We start from the raw sequence: 11,493 nt of genomic DNA, 5'->3' as shown, positions 1-11,493 counted from the left end.
AACAAAAATGTTGGGTCAAAAACAACTCATAAGCAGTTAAAGGCAAAACTTGATCTGTTATACCATGCCTCTGGTAGATATAATAATGATGTGTAGTTAAAAAAAACCATATATTTTTAATAATAAAAATTATTTATATTCACAAAATATATATTATCATTATTAAAGTATAAATTAAAAACATTCAAATTTATTTAATATAAATAAGGGAAAAAAATGTCTTAAGTATATTTTAAAATTGTTTTTGTTTCGTTAAGAGTTTATCTTTCTACAATACAAGGAAATAGGATAATGACTCAAGAGCTAGAGTTAGTTGGCCAAAAGTCTGCTCCCTTATAGACTATTAGCTGGTCATTCTAGGTGGTATGATTTTCTTTAAATAATGGTGAACCAGCCCACATTAACGGATAGCAACCATAAATAACTGTCCTCGGTTCTAGTTTGACAACTAAATTATAATAAATTTTCCTATTATTTAAAAAACAAGATTGAAAAAAAGGTAAGGTGTATTTATCGAAAAATTTTGACATTACTTCACCCGCAAGCAAGGTTTTGTAAAACACGTTGAAGTTTTGCTATTGCTTCGATCGCACAAAAGACTTTGTAATCCGTTTTTACTGGGCCCTCGCATGCACGGTTTACACCACACCATCAATCATGGTCGGTTCCCAATGTTTTTGAAGAACAAATTGACTAAACATAGAACGAAGTAATTCCGTTGAAAGTCATTATATGTGTTATCACGTAGTGGTCACCCGTCAATTTCTGGGAAAACATTACCAGTCAAGTTGATATGAATATGCCAAGATTGTGAAATTATTTTGTAAAAGATTATAGGTTAAGTTGAAACTAATTTATCGAAGGCAAATATATTATATTATTATTAATATTATAATAATATAAATAACCAAAAATCTTATATGTACAAATTAAATCGAAGTAAGAAAAATAATAATATTTTTAAGTTAAATTTAATTAATTATTATTTTTAATAATTTTATATCTCAATAACGATAATTTTTTTAAGTGAACAATTTAATTTATCAATAAAATAAAATTATAACTTTTCTTTTCATAAATAATCAATAAATCAAATTATTTAAAAAAATTATTAATGATAAAGAAGCTTAACTAATCACATTAATGTGTTAAATATATTGTGAGATTATTTTGTAAAAAGCTTATCTTAATTTTGGATCTATCCAGAGTCTAGAAGAATCACATCTCTTTTCACTCAAAAAAAGGTTTGTATCTCAGGAGAATTGACCCTTTTCTGCACTTGGTAGATCCAAAGTTAAGATGGACCTAGCCTAGTTTAATTCCCCCCTTTAAATAGTCTATATTCCACATGAATACCATGGGTGAATAGTATAGAGTTATTTTATTTTAATGTTAATTTTATTAATTTTATTTTATTTTGACCTAGTAAAAACATTTCTATTATTTATTTATTTTTTATGTAATTTGACCGAGGGAAAATGTTTACAGGATAAAACAGGGTATTACAACATCGCTTTCATATTGTGTTGGAGAATGCCTCTCCCCGCAATAAAACATTACAAGTGAATTTAACAATAATATATCATAGATAACCATATTACATTATCATTAATATTATAATATTATACATAAATGTAATTGTAAAAAAATATTTATTATGAGTTAAGCAGATTATACATATGGATTAAATTTTGGTGGAAAGACAATAATAGTTTAAAACCTTTTAAATTAAATCTAATTATCTAATTTTTCATTGAAATATGATTTTATATTTCAATTAATATATGATTAATCTCATTTTCGTAATAACAATATTTTTTTAAAATCAACAATTTAATTCATCAACTATATATATCAAAAAAATTTAAATTCTAAATTTTAAAGAAAATTATAAAAATTATTTTTCGTAAATAACAAATAAACTAAATAAAAACTTAAGATTCGTGCTTATATATATCTATATATATATATATATATATATATATATATATATATATATATATATATATATATAAGGAGGTCATCAACCCCACCCTAGAAGATCAAAAGTATCTCTCTGTTTTAACTAGCTCAAAGAAGAAAATTAATATAGCCAAGATTAGAACGAACTCTCATGAGCTCCATAGTGAAACGGGTCGTGTTCTTAAAACACCTTGGATGGAAAGGTTCTGCCATCTCTGTGAGAATACAAACATCGAGGATGAAAATCACTTCCTCTTAGAGTGCCCGCTTACAACCACATTAGATCTTAGTTTCAAAATCTTTGTTGCAATACTGACCTTCCTAGCCTTTTACGTTGTCAAAATTACAGTGAGCTCGAGAGGCTTCTCTCCAAGCTTTTTGAGCATAGGAATAAAATCTTAAATCAAACTAAATAATTTGTTTCTTTAGGTTCGATAGATTGGATAGACCAAAGTTTGGTCTCAGTGGACGTTAACCACCACCACCACCACCACCACCACCATCATCATCATCATCATCATCATATATATATATATATATATATATATATATATATATATATATAGATATATATAATTAAAAAAATTAAAAAAATTACTTTTCATAAATAGCAAATAAGCCAAAAGAAAAAGAAAAAACAATGTTAAGAAGCTTAATGAACCATATTAAAAAGCAACTCATATTATTTATAACCTTAAGTAAATCAATATCATTTACCATTATACATGTCAAAATATCAAGCACTTCATAAAAACTTAGTCATGAGCTAAGTCACCTGACACATGGATTCAGGATTCCACGGATATAGGGATTCGGATATGGACATGTTGATCCCCCAGAACATCATTTGGTCCTATAAATATTCTATTTAGCATTCAAAAATACAATTTAAACAATGAAAAAAACACATTGTATTTTGGACTTTGCACGTGCATAAATTTGATCCTTCTCGGCTCATGTTAGATCCCTACTTAAGATATATCTATATCTATATATATCTATATATAATTATAAAAAATACTTTTCATAAATAGTAAATAAGCCAAAAGAAAAAGAAAAAACAATGTTAAGAAGTTTAATGAACAGTATTAAAAAGCAACTCATATTATTTATAACCTTAAGTAAATCAATATCATTTACCATTATACATGTCAAAATATCAAGCACTTCATAAAAACTTAGTCATGAGGTAAGTCACCTGACACATGGATTCAGGATTCGACGAATACTGGGATTCGAGTGTCGGATATGGACACGTTGATCCCCCGAAATAGGACACGTTCAGATATATATATGTATGTATGTATGTATGTATGTATGTATGTATAGTTCTTACACAAATTCTCATTCATGATACAAATTCATTGAAATTCATTGATTTCAAACATAGATCTTCATCTAGATCTTAGTTTTACTGTTTACAAAGTAACATTATGCAGAGTACATACAAAATTCAAATACAATTGTAATTTGTGACATGTCACATAAATCATAAATCATATATTCTGAATTCATAATACATATTCAATTCATGAATGATCCAATAGGAGAAAGAAAATATAGTAAGATAAAGATACTGTAGTTTTCTCATTTTGTCATCAAAATCAAAATGTGTTACATAGGTAGTGCAATTCCAATGGAAAATAGAAATAGAAAATACAAAACAACTATAAGTATACAAGCCTCAAGGAAGTAGGTAGCTCATGACTCATGAGTCATCAATCCTCATAGTCATCATCAAAATCAATATCATTGTCCTCATCATCATGGTCACCAATGCTCTCCTCTATTGCATCCTCCTCCCCTGTATCCAAAGTCATCTCTGCATCTGCTGGTGTGGAGGATGACCCTCTACAATATCACCATCATCAAATGTGATAGGCTCTAGCACTAGATCATTAAGATCCATGTTGGCCAATGTTAACTCAACACTGTTGTCTAGACCCATATCATTAGGAAAGACATCCCATATCTTTGCCTTTCCCTTCAACCACTCATCCCTCTATATGTAAATAAGATGAAGGTTGGTGTGCACATGCACCATTGTCTCTGCCTTGGACTTCTCAAGCCTTCTCTTCTTAACACTATACAAATTCCCATATGTGATCCAATTCCTCTCGCAACAAGAGGGTGAAGTCACCTGAGAGAGGAGCCTCATGGCTAATTGCTGTAGAGGAGGGCTTGTTGCCCCATGATTTTCCCACCACGAATAGGGCTTCTTAGCCCCCCTGTCTCTAATCAGACCATGTCTTGCAAATCGACCAGTGCCAGTGGAAAACTCTGCAAAGGCATCCTCCACCTCATCAAGCAATGCTCTATCCATGTGAGGAGGGAATCTGTGGGAAGGTCCACCATTCAACCACTCATGGTTGTAGTATTTTGGGTTCAATGAGTGAGCCAAACAATGTAAAGGTGTGCAATTCTTGTCCCATTTGCTGACAACAATATCCTATATAGTGGTGAAGAAGGCCTTTGGTGATGTCTCATACTCAAGGTGCACACTCTGTAAAATAATGCTCCTCACAGACTCAATCATGGAATCCCATCCCTCATAAACCTCTCCTAGGATGGGTTGGTCTATATCTAAAAATCGAAGCAAAGAAATGATAGGGTCCATGATTTGAATAAGTAGATATACCCTCTCCCACCAAGCATCATCTAGCATTATTTCCTTCACTTTTTTAGAGGCTACTTTATCTGTCTTTCTCCAAAAAGACCAAAACTCTGAAATAACCATGGCCCCAAGAGCGGTCTTGACCTCCCTCAACCTCTTTAACATGATGAATGAAGAGGAAAATCGTGTATCGGCAATCTTCAACAATCATAGATTGTTGTACTCCTTGTAGATAGTGAGGGCATTTGTATGATTTTGTACAAAGTTACGGATATGCCATGCATCCTCAATAGTGTTACCAATCCAAAGCGCATTAGAAGCAATGGATTTCAATGCTAATTTCAATGAATGGACAATGCAAGGTGTCAAAAACACTTGTGGATATTTAGCTTCCACAATCATGTCAACAACCTTGCAAATAGGTGCATTATCTGTAATGATTTGTACACAAGAATCAACACCTACATCTTCAATAAATTTAATAAACAACTAACCCATATATTGTGCATCCTTGTATTCTCCAAGTGTATCCACTACTTTCAAGAAAACTGGACCATTCAAGGAAGATACCATGAAGTTGATGAGTGGGTGTCATGCTGGATCTGTCCATCCATCAGAAACAATGCTAACCTACCATGAAGTTGATGAGTGGGTGTCGTGTTGGATCTGTCCATCCATCAGAAACAATGCTAACCCTAGATGTTGGCCATGATGCTTTAATAGGCTCAAGCATTTTTTGCACTTCTTTTTTTCCTTTGTCAACAATGTGGTTCTAAGATTCTCTAAACCAGGAGGCACATACCCTGATGGAGCCCCTTGAGTTAGAGCTTGACACATCTCAATAAATAGAGGTGAGCGTGAAACATTAAAGGATATGAATTTTTGATAGAAAAAAAAGGCAATGGTGAGATCAAGCTCTTCCCGTTTCTCCTTTTGAAAAATCTTGTCCATTGGACTAAGTGAAATTCTCTTTGTTTTGCTGCTTGTCCCCCACTAGAACTCTCACACTGGAATTTTTTGTTGGCTTTCCTAAAAAATGGAAGGGGGTCGTCATTCTTGGTTTTTTATTTATTTTGCAGCCACATTTTCCATACCAACATTGGACTCTCTTTCCATTTCTTTCCTCTTTTGTAAATCCACTTTTGTACAAGCTCCAACTCCACAACCTACTAAAGTCAACAAATGGCCTTTCACACAGAAATATGTGCTCGTGAAAGTATTGTGGCAAAAGTTTCATCTCCAATTCACATTGCCTCCTCCCTTCACCTTACTGCTTGGCTCTTGCTCTCTTGTGACATATTTCCACAAGGGATATTTCTCAATATTACATTGAGGAGGAAGTCTTCCCTTAGCATTACTTCCAATAGAGGGAATACTTGCAACAGACTCTGATGAAATTGGAAGAGGGGAATCTCCAATGGGGACATTCTTCCCCTTCCTTTACCCCTTCCCTACTGCCCTTGATTGAGCCATGAATATTGTAAACAATAAACCAAAAATGCACAAATTTTTAAAAGAAATACATATGCAAACTGTTGTAATAAAAATGCAAAAAAAATAAAGAGGAAATGCTCTTACTTGTTGCTTGAATCTCCTTGAAAATGCTTCCACACCCTTTACTCCTTGCTCCAAAACACTCACAACAAACCCACAACAAACCCACAACAAAATGGAGAAGTGAAAGTGAAACAAAACAACAACAAAATCACCTTTTTAATGTCGCGCGGGTGACTTTTTCCAGATTCGTGTCTGGAAATCAGGATACATCGTGTCTGATTGGGACAAGATACGAATTTGATTATGTCCCAATTGGATACAACGTGTCCAATTTCTGGACACGATTTAGCACGAATCGTGTCAGATTCGACGAAGTCACGACACATTGGCGAAACCACTACCACTATAACCTTCAGGACGATCTTATTATGTTGAAATCATTATATATATTATCATATAGTGTTTATCCATCAATTTTTGAGAAACCATCAATTAATTTGCTAGATATATTGTGAAATTAGTTTGTAAAACACTATAAATAAAATTGGCATTAATGTATTATAGATAAATATATTATATTATCATTAATATTATAATATTATAAATAAAAATTGACATAAATATATTATATGATCATTAATATTATAATATTATAAATAATATTTATTATGAGTTAAATATATTATATATATATATGAATTAAATTTGAGTAAGAATAATAATAATATTTTAAAGATTTTTTTATTTATTTTTTAATTATTATTATGTTAAATCTAATTAAGTAATTTTTATTTAAAAATAATTTTGTAATTGAACTAATATATGATTAATATTACTTTCTCAATAATAATAACATTTTAAAATAAACGAATCAATTTCTCAACAAAATATCTAGTATATATATATATATATGAAAGAATTCTAAATTATTAAAAATTTTTGTAAAAAATACTTTCACAAATAACAAATAAACCAAATCAAAATGCAACCATTTAAAAAAATATTAGAGCTAATTATGAGCCACAATGAAGTAGAATTGTGTTATCATAGTGAAGAAGAGTTGGGTTGTTACTCTTTTTCTTTTTCTTTTTTATATAAAAATAAATTGGTGTATTCCATAGAGTTTATTTGGAGGAGAAAGTGATTGAAAAATCTTGAAACATCTATTAAAAAAATGCAAATACAAAATATCATAATTTTTTTTTCTTTATATAGGAATTTTAATTGTACAATATTTAATGCCTACTTTATGTCAGCATGTAAAATGTTTGTAGATCAAATGAGAGTGGAGGATAGTGTTTTTATACATGAAGTTCCCGAGGCTAATTAGAAAAAAAAATGAATTTGATTGGAAAGTGTTAATCAATGAATCAATAGTTCTACGTTTCTCTTAACATAATGGGACAAGTTTACCCGTAAATTTATGCCTTTTGTTGTGACTAACTTCGAACGAATTTACAAGTTCTGGGTGATTTAAGAATATTATTTACAAAATATTTGAACATAAAAATGAAAGTAAGATTTAATATTCACAAAATAATGCTTGAAAATCAGTAATTTTTTGAAATATAAGTATGCATATTAAAATTCAGCAAGCAGAAATAAAAAATGAGACATTTTGAGGCTTCTTGACCTCAAACAACTATAGTGTGGAAAAAAAGCAGTAAGAAAGTCTCAATTTGATTTTGTCGTGGTCAAATTGAGAAAATTTGAATTTCCACATCAACAGATAAGTTGGATGCAGTTAACTTGTGTGACATGTGGCTCTTTTCACTTAGTTAGCTCAGTGAATTTGAGTTAGAGGAGTCAGAGTTCAATTAAGCATGTGTGATTGCTAATTTGTAGCAATCAAGGTTAGTTATTTCAAGTTGTTTTCAATTAAACTAGTTTTAACTGTTGGAGGAACAAGTGGAAGGTGAGTTGTGCAGTGGGACATCAGTCTAACTCAGTGATCATCCATTTAACTGATCAATCAACCCAAAATAGCTAGTGCATACAGATATTTTGAGTTCCCCAATCATGGTGGAGATTCCAGGGCATTGTAACATCAGTTTTAGACTAGTCTTGAGTGTAAAGGTGTTGCATGCAGTCAGATGATCAACCTTGGGGATTGTGCAAGCATTTTGGAGGAAATTCCTAAATAATAGGGGCCTAATTTCCTTAGGAATTGCACAAGGAAATAGAGGCTCAAGCAGAGGCAAAAATTGACTAAGTCTGGGTCAAAGCTTCGTAGTGAGCAAAGAGATAGGTTATTCACTTGTAGGTTGGGCTCAAATTTAGAAAGAAATTGTAATACATCTCTATTCATCAGATTAATGAAAGCAGGCAAAAGGGTTTTTAGTAGATTGCTTTCCCCTAAAAAAATATTGGGTGCATGTGCGTTATTTCTCATTGCATATTTGTGATTGATGTTGTAAATTGTGATATTAATTTCGCAGAGCAGTAGAGTAGGATTGTGTCTTGTGATTTAGATTAAAATTTCATGAACAATTGAAATTCAGGAGGATCGAATTTGCAGTTCAGTGTAGTAGGATCTCTACAGAGTTGGGAAGATAACCTTCAGCAGGTTGAGACTAGAGTATGCCTTGGAAGGCAACTCTAATTTTAGTGCATGGAAGGATCACATGGAGGTGTTATTGGATGACAATGGATTGGTTGAGGAAAATGCAACAAGAAAAATCCTGATTTAATTTTCCCTTGAATTAAATTAGGAGAAAAATTATAATTCCACATCACAAGACAACTTGTATGAGTTAACTAAGTTAATTTGATTTAGTTGGTTCAGTTAATTCGAGTTGAGGGTCTAACTTGAGTTATGTAGAGTGTATCCTACTTTATAGGAGCCTTGGTTGAGTTTATTTTTAGTTGTAATTGATTAATTTAGTCTAACTGAGTTAAAGTCAAATAAACTAGTTCTAATTGTTGGAGGAACTAGTAGGAGGTCTAGCAATGGGGTGTTGCTTCATGTGTTCAACCAGTTAACTGATAATTCATACATAAATAACTCATTCATGTGTGATATGAGAGTTACCCAGTTGAGATTACAGTTCAAGGGAAGTGTACTATCAATTGTATAATAATTCAAATTGTATAGGTGGTGCACACAGTTAGAGGAAGGCCTATGATGGATTGCACAATTCCAATTGAGGAATTTCCCTAATTAATAGGGGATTATTCCCAAGGAAATATGGACTTGGGAAAGTAGAAAATTGGTTAAGTATTGGGAAAGTCTTGTCTATGAAGTTGCGAGACAAATAGAGATAATGCAAAGGTTACTCGGGCTTGCGCAAAGCATTGTAATCTTCTCATATTTTTTGACTAATGCAATATAAAAATAGTAGGGGTTTTCAACTGTGGCTCTTTGTTGGCTTGATGGAGCCTAACCCAGGATCAACGTTATCTACGCCAAACAACAAAACCCTAACTGTTGGCCCTTTCAACAACAACCCACGTAGCGCAGGCTAAAGTCTCACCCAAAGCAGTATCAGGGGATGACAAAACTAGGTTTCTACATCTAGAGGCCTGTGTGATAGGCCTCTTCAGTGCTAGGGATTAGGTCTACCTTCGCTAACCCTTAACCCTTCCGAACATAAAATTACTATAAATGTGCTTAAACAACTTCCAGATCTTCGCGAAGGCTCTTAATCATTCATAACATGCATAAATATTACCGATGTACTATTTTTGCACACGAGATAAGTATAGATTCATATAAATTATAACATAGAGCGAAAATACAGAAACTTGCAGAAGTGAGAAAGAAGACATAGATGCATCAAAATTGGCTCCAACTGTTTTTATTAAGTATAATCAATTCAGTACATACTTCCTTTCCCTGCACACCAAGCTGTAGGGGCCCGTGCACTCAGCCTGCGGACTTACCAAGGTCTCTGCGCACTCAACTGCAGGAGCCTTCCCTTTTTGCCTAAGTACAGGAAACAAACCTTTCATGTCTTAGCTTACTCACCCTTACAAAAATTATTCTTAATTAGCTATGTCTTAGACTCACTATAACTCATATATATATATATATATATATATATATATATATATATATATATATATATATCATTTTGCTTACAATACCATGGCCTGCGGACCATGGGCAGGTCTCAAAACCTCCCTATTGCTTACCCAACTAAGGGACTAAAGCCCCTTTGACTCCTACTATCTTTGCACTCTGCTTCCACATTTCATGGAGACTTTACATACTTACAAAGAGATATTACAAAATTTACCCAAACTTTGACCAAAACTTAACCCCAGGGACCCCATCCCAACATGCCCCCAACATAAATTGGTTGACTCACCCTCGATTCACTCAATTGGCACTACAATATTGTCCTGGAGTTTGCGAAACTCCATCTTCAAAGCCTACAAATTTGTTGTACCATGCACCGCAACTTTTTGTACTTCTTCGACTAGCTTCTCTATAGTAGGGCCTTTCACTGCAAGGCCCATTATTCGGTGTGTCTATTGGATGGTCTTCAACTTGTCTTGAACTGATAGAGTGAGTTGGCTTGCTTCCTCTGTCCATGGTTGTGTTCTGGACCTCAAGTTGGCCTCTTTACGATGCAGCTCTTCAATCTCTTTCTACAACTATTTTCCTTCATGGAGTCAGACGAAGCTCTGGACTAGCACCAAAGTTCGCGTAGTCGACCTGAATTCGTCAAAATGTTGTTGCTTCTCCCGAATATCAGTACCGCTCTTCTGCAAAGTGGGATCCTCCTGAAGAGATGTCCAGAGTTCCATGACCTGCTTGGATAAAGTTGTGCAGTCCTTAACTTCTATGTCCAATGTGGCCATCCCCTCCTTAATCACTGCTCCACGTTGCTCCTGGACTTCTAGTGGAGTGGTTGGTTGCAACTTCAACTGCAACTCTGAGATCTATAGTTGAATTTTAGATCAAACTCAACCAATTTCATCCTTTGATTCCCTAACCGTTGCAGCCAACTTTTGAATCTTCTCTGCTAACTTTTTCTCTACAGGAATGTTGAGCTTTGGCAGCATATTACATGGCTGTGTAATTGCTGCTTCCAAGTTCTGGCTACGCGTGGCCATTTCTTCCTTCTCCTTTAGTGCCTGTGCCTTTTTTGTGAGTATATGCTCATTTTTGGTCTTGAACTCATTGATCACCAGCAGTGTGCGCTGCTCCCTGACCCTTAACTCGTTGGATACTCCTTGGTGCAGTTCATGGAGGGTCTGGATAGGGAGTTTTGTGAGATTGACACCCAGATCCTTAAGCTGTGACACCCTGGGTGTTTACTTCCTCTGACTGGGTGCGTAGGGCCCCATCTAGCAACTGAATGACTATGAGGTCCATAGTCTGATTTGTATCTAGCACGATCACACTCGCTTGTTGCAGGCTTGCATGAATCTCGCTCGCCTGGCCAATGCTCGCTTGCAGCTGCCCCATTTGG

The sequence above is a fragment of the Pinus tabuliformis genome, chromosome 5_1, assembly GCF_031772625.1.
Source record: "Pinus tabuliformis cultivar Carrire ecotype Pingquan chromosome 5_1, CPIR1, whole genome shotgun sequence".
NCBI classification, from domain to species: domain Eukaryota; kingdom Viridiplantae; phylum Streptophyta; class Pinopsida; order Pinales; family Pinaceae; genus Pinus; species Pinus tabuliformis.
Note: the sequence above shows the minus strand (reverse complement) of the source record.